At 49.2% G+C, this 12,749-nt stretch overlaps 1 protein-coding gene across 2 annotated transcripts in view; it reads right to left on the bottom strand.

Moving 5' to 3' along the window:
- The window catches only part of KCNJ16 (potassium inwardly rectifying channel subfamily J member 16), a 63,171-nt gene extending 54,790 nt beyond the window's left edge, over window positions 1–8,381 (bottom strand). The window contains exon 1 of one of the 2 annotated variants that reach the window (XM_044299026.1): window positions 8,236–8,381. The gene's annotated coding sequence lies outside the window, so the exon portion shown is untranslated. Of the gene's footprint in view, window positions 1–3,845; window positions 4,017–8,235 lie in introns of those variants that run through there. The other variant, XM_044299027.1, reaches the window with a different exon arrangement.
- Between the last annotated feature and the right edge of the window lie 4,368 nt (window positions 8,382–12,749).

The raw sequence follows: 12,749 nt of genomic DNA, 5'->3' as shown, positions 1-12,749 counted from the left end.
CTTTAAGCAGGGCAATGATCGGGAGCAAACAATCGTAGAAACGGTCATCATCCCTTTTATATGGGCAGTTATTGGGAACAAACCAATGGTGGAGCAATCATCCCCTCCGTAGGGGAACGAATGATCACTACTGCTATCATTCATCCCCATACAGATTCTTTATATACCCACAGCAGATCCGTTTCCACAGAGCAGTGACGGGGAATTTTATATGCCGCATGAAGATGTGATCCTCTGACGATTGGTGGTACTTTCACACTTGCGTTGTTTGATTCCGGCAGGCAATTCTGTTGCCTGAACTGCCTGCCTAATCAGGCAAACTGCAAATGCATGTAATTTTTTCAGACTGATCTGTCATTTTTCAGACTCAGGGCTTGTTCACACGACCGCGTGAAGCCCGTGCCCGTGCTGTGGACCGCAAATAGTGGTCCGCTAAGCACGGGCACCTGTCATGTGGCAGCCCCATAGGGATCGCGGCCCCATTCACTTGAATGGGTCTGCGATCCCTCCGCTCCGCAAAAAGATAGAGCTTGCTCTATCTTTTTGCGGTGCGGAAGCACGAAACAGAACCTCAGAAAGCACTCCGTAGTGCTTCCGTACTGTTCCATTCCGCATCTCCGGATTTGTGGACCCATTGAAAAGAATGGGTCCGCATCCATGATGCGGAATAACAACGGAACGGGACCCGTGTATTGCGGATCCGAAAATGCGGTCCGCAATACGGGCAAAGGCTTCACACGGTCGTGTGAACGCGCCCTTAGGCCTCTTTCACACGACCATTTCTTTTTTCAGTTTACAGGCTGTTTTTTCATTTAAGTGGTTCTGCAAAAACAAAAGGAATGTACTCCGTATGCATTCCGTTTCTGTATTTCAGTTTTTCCGTTCCATTGAAAGATAAAACATGTCCTATTATTGCCCGCAAATCACGTTCCGTGGCTCCATTCAAGTCAATAGGTCCGCAAAAAAAAAAAATTAACACATACGGAAATGCATCCGTATGTCTTCCGTATCCGTTCCATTTTTGCGGAACCATCTATTGAAAATGTTATGCTCAGCCCAATTTTTTCTACGTAATTGCTGTATACTGTATATGCCATACGGAAAAACGGAACAGAAACGGAAACACAACGCAAACAAAAAATGGAACAATGGATCAGTGAAAAACAGACTGCAAAACACTGAAAAAGCCATACGGTCGTGTGAAAGAGGCCTTATTAGGATTCTGATCAGTCTGAAAAATGCCTGATCAGTCAGAAAAATGCATTGCAATACTGTATCAGTTTTCCTGGAATAACGAATCCACCAATGCGGCAATTTTCCGGCATTCAGGCAAGTGTTCAGTTTTTTTGGCCAGAGATCAAACCTTAGCATGCTGCGGTATTATCTCCGTCCTGAAAAGTCAAAAAGACTGAACTGAAGACATCCTAATGCATCCTGAACGGATTGCTCTCTATTCAGAATGCATTAGTATAAAACTGATCAGTTCTTTTCCGGTATTGAGCCCTTATGATGGAATTCTATGCCGGAAAAGAAAAACGCTAGTGTGAAAGTACCCAAAGGCCGAATGCACACGGCCGTTCTTTACGGCCGTGAGCGGTCCGTGGAACCACGGGCTGGATTCCTGCTGAGAGCAGGAGCACACGGCGTCATTGGTTGCTATGACGCCGTGCGCTTCCTGCTGCCACCGCAATACAGTAATACACTGGTATAGATCATACCAGTGTACTACTGTCTACTACTGTATTGCGGCGGCAGCAGGTCATAGCAACCAATGACGCCGTGCGCTCCTGCTCACAGCAGGAATCCAGCCCGTGGTTCCACGGACCGCTCGGCCGTGAAAAATGGCCGTGTGCATTTGGCCTAACAAGGAGAAATAAGGAACACTTAATCTTAATAATTGCCCGATCCTCGTGCGAAATTGCCATTAGTCGCCCCTAGCCAGAGCCAATGTTTCTGTGTACTTTGGCTACTTCTCAGCCTGCTACTGAAAACTTGCATCTGTCTCTGTGCCAGTGCTGTCACAAAAAAATATATAAAAAAATAAAAGTTATAATTTAAGCAGCACAAAATGTTTCCCGAGTCTTAAACCTGCGGTGGCAGTTCCCAGGGTAGGCAAGTTATCACAGGGAGCTGCCGACTATCTGCGCACCCTTTTATGTACAGTAGTGATACCGCGTTATAACCTAAATATTATCAGGCTGCACCCACGCCATCCGGGTTGGACCTCATCCAATGCAATGGAAATATCAAAGGGGCGAGAGGCGAAAAATTATCTGCCCGAACTTTTCCTGTGTCCAACTCGAGCGGCTGCAACATCTGAAGAAAAGCGATTCCATCAGCTGGCAGAAAGATGAAGCGGGGATCGTATTCAAGAGGTACAAGTGAGATTAGGTTATACATAATGCAGCTCCAGAAAGGGGGGGCGTCAGAGATTAAAAGGGGCTCTGAATAAATAGATCCCCCCCCCCCCAAGGAAAACTCGTAATCACATTAGCTCATGTGTACAGAGCATTCACCACTGCAAGAAGATTTCTCCAGTATAGACGTAAAGGGGTACTCCAGCCATCAGCATCTCCTATCCACTAGGCTAGATTGGTGGGTGGTCCGACTCTAGGTGGTCTCTACTGTAGCTTGGTATACCTCCGATTTCAGTGAATGAATTTCTTCCACTGACCAGAACCCATTGGTAGATGTATGGTGACCATCGACCGTCTCCGTCATAGGAGAAGAGAGAAGATTAAAGGGGCTTTCTGGGATTTTGATATTGATCGACTATCCGCAGGAAAGGTTATCAATATGAGATCGCTGGAAGTCAAACTCCCGGCATCCCCCACTGATCAGGTGTTTGAGGAAGCTGTGGTGCTCAATTGAGCCTTGGTGAGCGCTGCGGCCTCCTGGCGGCTAAAAAAGCACAGGGCCGCCCATTGGATAGTGGCTGTGCTGGGTATCGCAGCCCAGCCCCATTCACTTGAGGCCACGTGACTGATGAATATGACGTCACTGGCCTGGGAAGAGGCCGAAGAGCAGAAGAGCACCGTGGACTCTTCATATAGCTGATCACCAGGGGTGCCAGGAGTCAGACCCGTGCCAATCTGAAATTGATGACCTATCCTCAGGATAGGTTATCGATATGAGATCGGTCAGAGTCCGACTCCCGACATCCTCCACGTGAACGATGAAGGTGATGTCACATGGCCAAGGAAGAGGCCCAAGAGATCACGGAGCACCGTGGACTCTTCATATAGCTGATCACCGGAGGGGCTAGGAGTCGGACTCCGCCAGTCTGATATTGATGAGTCAAACAGCTGCTCGGCGGGGGATGCCGGGAGTTGGAATCCCACCAATCTCATATTGATAACCTATCCTGAGGATGGGCCATCAATATCAAAATCCCAGAAAACCCCTTTAATCTTCTCTCTTCTTCTAAAACAGAGAAGGTTGATGTTCACCATTCATTTACCAATGAATTTAATCTCGAGGGTAGGCCATCAGTATCAAAATCCTAGAGAACCCCTTTAATATTTATTGACATAACTATAGGAGATCAGTGATTGTAGAGGGAGCCCACCACATAAGGCTCATAACGGTTGGCAGACCCTGCTACGTATTAAGGCTGAAGAACATGATCATTGTGTAATGAAAAGCTCTGCAACTTTCTAATAAGCTCTGTATTTCAATTCATCACCACTTTCAAGATCTCTGCTTGCAGTCCATGAAATGGAACCTTCTCACCTGCAACCTGTACAGAACCCGATACACCTCGCCGCTTGTTACAGTGTATCCAGTCTAGACAATTCTCTGTGAGATGGACTCTGCCCATTCAGCTCTTCTGTAGAATCACCCACCTTATAGTCCAGAGGATGACCACTAGGTCCTAGGTCATGACGAGCTTGTGTACAGGATGTTCCTCCTCTAGGCCATAGAGATACAGATGTCTTCTGTCTCACCCAAGATGTTCACCCAAGTGTTCACCAGCCTCCAGAATTTACCTGTCCTCTTCTTGTACAGTCCGTAGAGGAGAACAGCGCGGCTTCTGACTACCTTGCAACTCAAGGAAGTCAACAAAGGTGTTTTTAGAATCCAGGTAGGCATGAATAGGAATGAGTGCAAATATTTGTTTGAGACCGCCCCGCTTTGTAAAACTTGTTTGTCGAAGTGACTACGGATTTCCTTTTTACTTGTCGAAGACAAGGAAAAAGATGGAGGCAGAGTGATCTGGATCTACAAGAAAATCTGACCTGAAGACTTAATTATTCCAAAGACGACCTACAGGAACAATGAGACAGATTTGGAATCTGTCAATGGACATGTGGACCAAACGTAGAGGCTGCCTTAGGCTACTTCCACACTGGCGTTTCGGCTTTCTGTTTGTGGGATCCGTTCAGGGCTCTCACAAGAGGTGCAAAACGGATCAGTTTTGCCCTAATGCATTCTGAATGGAAAAGGATCCGCTCAGAACGCATCAGTTTGCCTCCGTTCCGTCTCCCTTGCGCTCTGGAGGCGGACACCAAAACACTGCTCGCAGCGTGACGTAACTGAGCCAAAACGTTTTCTCTGACACAATCTGGCACAATAGAAAACTTTCAGTGTAGTTCATGACGGATCCAACTTGGCTATGTTACAGATAATACAAACGGATCCGTTCATGACGGATGCATGCGGTTGTATTATTGTAACGGATCTGTTTTTTGCAAATCCATGATGGATCCGCCCAAAACGCGAGTGTTAAAGTAGCCTTAGAAGTAACTGGTCCCTGTGGGGTGGTCTTATCCAGGACGCCAAAATAATGCCAGGATATACCGTGTTTAGGGTGGTGCCTAAATAAGGGCGGGTTCACATTGGCAATACAGAATTCCGTTCCGAGTTATAATGGAATATAACAGAATTTTAGGGCGGAAAGCAAAACGGAAGCCTTCAAGAGGCATTCTGTTTTGCTCCGTCCTAAGGCTACATTCACATGACCGTATGTGGACCCATTCATTTCAATGCGGCCGCAAAAGATGCGTACAGCACACGGCATGGTTCCCTTCCGTGGCCCCTGCAAAAAAGATAGAGCATGTCCTATTCTTGTCTGCAACTGCGGACAAGTATAGGCATTTTCTAGGGTAGCGGCGGCCATGTGCGAAAAGCACACGGGCATGTATTCGTGTTTTTCGGATCCACAAAACACTGCGGTCGTGTGAATGTAGCCTAATGTCTATGGTGCCAAATGACGGTTCCATTATACATGACAATGCCTCTTAAAGGTTTCTGTTTTTCTTTCCGTCCTAAAATTTTAATATATTCCGTAATAACTCTGTTATAACAGAACCTATAACGGAATTCTGTAACGCCAATGCGAATCTGCCCTTACACTGCCATATGCTGACCACCGGAAAAAATACAGAACAGTGGCATAGCAGCAGGGATGCGCAATGCCAACTAAGGCCTCATGCACACGACCGTTGTGTGCATCCGTGTCCGTTGTTCCGTTTTCCGTGATTTTGTTTTTTTCCTATCATTTTCAAGGCAAACTTGACTTAGATATTTTTTTTTCACTTTTCTTGTCTGGTTATCCTCCGAAAATCAAGTAAGACACACGGAAGAAAAAACGGATACCGATCATGGAACAACGGAACCCTGTTTTGCGGACCGTGAAAAAATACTGTCGTGTGCATGAGCCCTAATACTGACATATGGTGGTTACATAATATACATTCCATACAGGGGCCAAATCAGAGCTCCGTACAATATCTACTGCAAATAATGCTGCAATTCAATTAACCCCCGTACATTGACAGCACTGGCAGATGGTAGTTAAGGCATAGCACTGTAAACGTATGTGGAACCGGAGCAAACTCCAATCCAAGGCCTTAGATGCTGCAGACTGTAGTGACTGCGGCACCTGCATTGTTTTACAGAGGTAGTGGACCTCCTCTGGAAGCCCGTTGGTACCCCATAACTGCCTAGCGGTATCCTAGGACGTTTGTAACCCCTGTGACTGCTGTAGTATTATCCGGCCATGCTGATGGTTGCTGTGCCGTGTTAGGTTACAGATGACCTATGATAACCTGAGGATAATCTGATAATCCAGGAAGGTGACTTATTGTTACCACCCCATCTGCAAACAATGGCTTTCCTCCTCTCTAAGGGCTGTATTACACCGACAGATTATCTGACCAATTTGGTTGGTGTGTATAACAAAAGATCTGTGTGTGTAAATGGCCATCTGCTGTATTAGATTAAAAGATCAGGAAGGCGATTGTTGGGAGAGAAGCAATGGCCTGCTCGTTAGCAGAGTAGACCGCAGCTATTACACGCAGCGATCTCCTCCACAGTATCGGGAGCAGTGATCTCTAATGCCATCGCTTGTCCCCATACTGACTTGTTGTTTGCCAGCAGCAGAGTGTGATTAGACAGCACGATCTTAAGAATGCTTAAAACTTCCAGTTGCTGGATGAACGAGTTTGCTGGTTCATTGGGTAATCAGCGGCAGTATTACACTGCCAGATCAGTGAGCGACTATCCGGCCAACTATCGGCCAGTGTAATAAAGGCTTACAGCCTGTAATGTCTGCAGTGCAGCCTCCTGGGGTTTTCATAGCCCTTAATAAGGCTAATAAGGCTACAACGGCATTATTGGAGCACTGGTGTCGACTTCCACTGTATGGAGCAGTACTATATGACCTTGAGAACGTGACGATGACTGGTACAGTTATTTGTACACTGTCTGACGGCTGTTAGAAATGGGTATATTAGTGAAAAATGGCCTTTTAAAAAAAAGCCTTATTTTGCCTTATTAAGGGCTATGAAAACCCCAGGAGGCTGCACTGCAGACATTACAGGCTGTAAGCCTTTATTACACTGGCCGATAGTTGGCCGGATAGTCGCTCACTGATCTGGCAGTGTAATACTGCCGCTGATTACCCAATGAACGAGCAAACTCGTTCATCCAGCAACTGGAATTTTTAAGCATTTTTAAGATCGTGCTGTCTAATCACAGGTGAAAGGAAAAATGACCACGAAAAACGGACGCACTGTTCATTTTCAACCATTTTTGCATCCGTTTTTTAAGGCTCACATCTCCATTTAGCTTTCCGTTCGTCTGATCTTGTAGAAAAAAATTTATCCTGTTGCAACAGTTATACATAGGATCCGTTTTCTTACAAGATCCTGTAAAAAGTTGTCATCCGTTTGAGCCATTTCCGCCTGAGATCCGTTTTTTTTTACAAAAAAAAAAGTCCTGAATGCAGTACTAAGGGCAGAAGGACCTGACACTCCCATGACATCACCACGCTGGGCACCTCAGGTCCTTCCGCATCCTATGAGGAGCAATGTGCGAATGTCCCGTCGCATGCAATTGGGTGAGGTGAGGTTTCTGAACTTTTTTTTTTTAAAACAAAAGGCCATTTTTACTAATATACCCATTTCTAACAGCCGTCAGACAGTGTACAAATAACTGTACCAGTCATCGTCACGTTCTCAAGGTCATATAGTACAGCTCCATACAGTGCAAGTCGACACCAGTGCTCAAATAATGCCGGTATACAGTGACCATGTAAAAACTTCATAATGGAGCAATGGGCTGATGCTGTAACCCCCTGTCAGATAGGACTGGATCATTTTCGGACACCTCTGCTTGTTGTCATTGAACGGAAACATTATTGTTTGCATTCCGTTACTGAAAGCCTATCCCGGTTTTGTCCAGCGTACGCTTTGTTTGGACAGTCACTCAGACACGGGGAGGACAAGCTTTCGGCACCCTGCAGGGATGTGCGGGTAGGTGCGCTAGGAGACACATCCAAAAGAGCACAGACCTTACCGTGAGCGATGGCGGCCTGTTTACCATGCACTTTCATCACGTCAGAAGATTGGCTGCGGTTTATGAGGTAGTCGTGATAAGACATTAACGCCAGCAAAAACTGCCGTAGTTTCCGCCTAGTGAGTGTGGGGGTGCCCTGAGTTTCATCCGGGGCGAAAGAATAATAGTGTGGTTGTAATTTTCAGAAAAAAGAAAAGAGTATTTCCATACAGAGCACATGCATGCTCAGCCAAACATGCATGCCTATGGGCGGATGTTGGCTGAAGAGCGTTCGGCGGACTGCTATCTAAAGCGTATGGCCATGGAGGGTAACCTAAGGATCCCAGTAGCAGAAGCTGACCCCCACAAGGATGCAGGAAGAACTATTTCTTCTTTTCAAGGTTAATTGGACCCCTACGGGAGTCGATGCCGGACGTTCACAGCTCTCGCTCTTACCTGCCGTGGATGTGGCTTCTTGAGGGGCTCTGCCAGCTCCAGCCCTCACTCGTGAATCCTCAGGAATGGCTCAGAGTAGTTAAAAATATAGTTAATGATCAGGAATTGGGTTAAATATTTACTCTAGAAGAATGATCTGATCCTGATAAGGGAGGCGGATGGGACCTGGCTGCATGCTCCAGGACATTCCTTGCAGTGCAACTAAAGGCACTTGTCATAAACTACTAGTAAACACTGAAACAAAGGAGACACAATACTGTACACCAGAGAATCGCACGCACTGCAGTTTTACAATGGAGATGTAGAGAGGGATGACTGTATACGCACAGTAGAGCCTCAGGGCAGGTGCACACTCACTGATATATCAAGTGAAAAAAATCTAACGCCATCTGTCATAGGATCTGCATGAAGCCGTGCTCCAATCCAATGGGGCTAACCCACCCAGAAAACGATATAGAAAAAGCTGGGTCACTTTGTACATTCATTACTCCAGAGCTGCACTCACTATTCTGCTGGTGCAATCACGGTGTACATACATTACATTACTTATCCTGTACTAATCCTGAGTTTTACATCAGACACGGAGGCTTCATATTGCTTTCTCTTCCTTTACTGATCACCATAGCAGCAAGGAGAAACAAAAAACAAATGCAAATGGTCACCATAGTAACCCATACGTCCCACCCCTACAGCCCCAATATAAGGCTGCGTCCAAGGTGGTACTTCCTCTTTCTTGCTGCTCACCAGATAAGTAACATGTTAATTTTTTATCTGCTGGCTGCTCTATTCCCTATGTGTTTTTATTCGTTTTAGAGTTTATTCCCCGGATTATTTTCTTCCCTGGGGCTTGTTTTGTTTCCTCCCTTTAGGTGGGTTAGGTTTGGTGCAGCGATATATCTTTTGTCCTGCTTCCTTGCCCCTTAGGCTTTTCCCTGTCTGGGCAACCTCTGCCTGCCCCAGTATTACAGGGGCCTAATCGCGCGCAGCGTTTTCCCCTGGGACCCTCACCTTTGGGGCTGCGTTCGTTTCCTCTCTCCGCCCCCTTCTCCCCTCGGGAGTTTTACTTGAGGGTCCCGTTGTGCCGGGCAGTGTCGCTGGCCTTACCGCCATCTTTTGCCTCCCCGGTGCTGGGCCACGCCCCCCGTCTTGCGCGCGTCTGCTGCTCGGCTCGGCGGCTTTTTTCTCCCCACTTTCGGTACTTTATGTAGGGGGCAGGCTTCGGCATTTTTTACACGCTTGGGAACTGATTACATCAGACCCGTGGGTTCTGTCGACGGTCAGAGGCTTCTCCATAGAGCTCATAGACACCCCTTGCTCAGTGCAACACCCACCGTCCTCTCTTCGGAGGGGATCGGACTCCGCCCGGGTGGACGAGGAGCTCTCTTCCCTCTTCCTCAAGAGGGCCATAGAGAGAGCTCACGGCCACTCAAGGGGGGTAATAAGCAACATTTTCTTAGTCCAGAAAAATCAATCTCCGGGCCCTAAACAGCATCGTGCGGTACCGTCACTTCAAGATGGAGGGGATCCATCTACTTCGGGACCTTCTCTCCCCCAGGGATTGGCTCGTGAAGCTGGATCTGAAGGACGCGTACCTTACGGTCTCGGTGGCCCCCCACTCCAGGGATCTCCTTCGCTTCCTCTGGAAGGGCGAGGTCTGGAGATTCACATGCCTTCCATTCGGCTTGTCGTCGGCTCCGTGGTGTTTCACCAAACTCCTGCGTCCGGTCATGGCCTGGTTGAGGAGTCGCGGAGTACGCCTCATAATATACCTGGACGACATCCTCCTGATGCATCAATCCAGGTCGACACTGCTGCAACACCTCCGATGGACGGCGGATCTCCTGGAGTCGCTCGGCTTCCTACTCAACTTGGAGAAGTCCTGGCTCACTCCCTCCCAGAGGTTGGACTTCCTAGGCTTCACAGTGGACTCGATCTCAGAATCCCTCAGCCTGCCAGGGGACAAGTTACGGTCCATTCGCAAGGAACTGCGACGGGCGTTGACCAGTGCCCACCTGTCCCTGCGTCACCTAGCCCGCATCATCGGCCTACTGGCATCCTCCATACAGGCGGTCTTCCCGGCACCGTTGCATTACCGGGCCCTGCAGCGCTTGAAGATTGCGCACCTCCGCTCGGGGGCCTCCTTTGCGGACATGGTGGAATTGGATTCGGAGGCCAGAGAAGAGATCCGTTGGTGGATCGCCAATCTGGAGGCTTGGAACGGCAGGGCGATTTTTGGTTTCCAGCCGGAATTCACCATCGAATCGGATGCGAGCCTTCAGGGCTGGGGAGCCCACTGCAACGGGGTCTCCACCGGGGGACCTTGGTCGCAGGTCGAGACGCACTTGCACATCAATGCCCTGGAGTTGCTGGCCGGCTCCTTGGCCGTCAAGAGTTTTACCAACGGTATGGCCAATGCATGTATCCGTCTCCGGATGGACAATATTTCAGCGGTTCGCTACATCAACCGTTTGGGCGGAACGCAGTCTGCTACCCTAGCGGGGCTGGCGAAGGATTTTTGGGCGTACTGTCTCTCCAGGGACATCATGGTGCAGGCCGAGTACCTGCCGGGTCTTCACAACGTGCGGGCGGATTGGAGTTCCCGCCATCTTACGGACGGCAGCGACTGGCAGTTGGACCCGTCGATTTTCTCGGAGGTGTCTGCCAGATGGGGACCCTTTTCCGTGGACTTGTTCGCCTCCCGGCTCAACGCTCACCTCCCTCGGTTCTACAGTTGGCGCCCGGATCCGGAGGCATTGGCGGCGGACGCGTTTCTGCAGGACTGGTCCTCCGACCTTCTCTACGCGTTTCCCCCATTCATGATGATTCCTCGGATGCTTCTCCAAGTGCGTCGCCACCGGGCGGAGTTGGTGGCGATAGTCCCGTTCTGGGACTCCCAGGTGTGGTTCCCGTCTCTCCTGGAGCTTCTAGTGGACATTCCGGTCCTTCTGCCGAACCCGACCTCTCTCCTGCGCTGCCCTCAGGGGACTCCCCACCCTCTGCTCCTGGACGGATCCCTACGTTTGATGGCCTGCCGGCTCTCAGGACTCCAGGAGCGGTCGACGGAGTTTCGGAGGCTACTAGGCGCCTCTTGGACGACGCTTGGGCTCCCGGCACCCGAAAATCTTATCGGGCGGCCTGGCGAACTTGGGCTGGCTGGTGCCTGGAACGGGACCTGGATCCCGTTTCAGCTCCTGTAGCTCAGTTGCTTCAATTCCTCACCTCTCTCTTTGAAGAGGGAAAGGCTTACAGAACGATCAATCTTTTTCGTTCGGCGATCTCTTCGTCACATCTAGGATTTGACGGCGTTCCGGCAGGACAGCATCCTTCCGTTTCGCGCCTCCTCCGAGGCGCGCGGCTGTCTCGGCCTCCCCGGCCGAGGTTTTCTTCCACTTGGGATGTTTCCCTGGTGCTTACCTTTTTGTCTTCTTGGCCTACCAATACTGACCTTTCCTTACGTCAGCTTTCCGCAAAGTTGCTCACTCTCTTTTGCTTAATTTCTTGTAAGAGAGTTTCTGATGTGCGGGCTCTGGACCACGACGCTAGGTCCTTTACCCCGGAGGGCGTGTCTTTTAACATTTCGAGACGCACGAAGACGAACATCCGGGTCGTTTCGTACCCCAGCTTTCCTGCTTCCCCGGCCTTGTGCCCGGTAGCTTGTTTAAAGGAATACGAGGCCAGGACTCGTCCTTACAGGTCTCCGGTTGTGCCGCAGTTGTTTCTCTCCATCCGTCACCCGTTCGGTCCGGTGACTAGCCCCACTTTGGCCCGTTGGTTGAAATGGGTTATGGCTCTGGCCGGTGTGGACACTTCTGTGTTTACAGCTCATTCGGCGCGCGGTGCGGCGTCTACCTCTTTGGCGGTCTCGGGAGCTCGCCTGGAGGACATCCTGAGATTGGCGGACTGGTCGAGTGCCTCCACTTTCCGTGAGTATTATTTCCGTCCTCCTCCACATTTGTTTGATCCTTTGGTTAACCAGCTTTGAACTAGCAATATGAAGCCTCCGTGTCTGATGTAAAACTAACTGATTTTCCTAGTCTACGACGTAAAGTCATAGTTTTATTAAGACACGGAGGCGAATATTGCCCTCCCTTCCCTCCCCTGGGCTCTGGTAGTGTGGAGGGAGTGTTTGGCCTGTTAGCTCTACTTTAGTGGGTAGGCCTATTTTGTACTGTTATACATTGAGAATGTTAAGTTGTGCGCCATTAGGTGCTCATACTTGTTTGTATGCTTTACACCGGCCTGGACCTCTGGTGTCCGCTGGATATGGGTTTGGCTTGGCCATGCTCTCGCTTTATCGGAGTTTGCTTTTCTTGTTCTTTCAGGTTGAGTCCTCCTGCCCTGGAATGTTCCTGTTCTGGACGTTGTTTTCCTCCAGCTCCTGCTTCTACCACGTTGGATTTGCTGAGAGTCTTGGATGATGGTTTCCAGTCTTTCCCCTGAAGTGGATCCTGTCGCTGGAAAGTTCCTGCTTGGATTCCGTGGGTCTCTTTGGCGCGGATCGTTCTTTGAGTGTT

This window comes from Bufo gargarizans, chromosome 6 (assembly GCF_014858855.1).
Source record: "Bufo gargarizans isolate SCDJY-AF-19 chromosome 6, ASM1485885v1, whole genome shotgun sequence".
Classification (NCBI taxonomy): domain Eukaryota; kingdom Metazoa; phylum Chordata; class Amphibia; order Anura; family Bufonidae; genus Bufo; species Bufo gargarizans.
The sequence above is the reverse complement of the archived record's forward strand: the minus strand, read 5'-3'. Positions and strand labels throughout refer to the sequence as shown.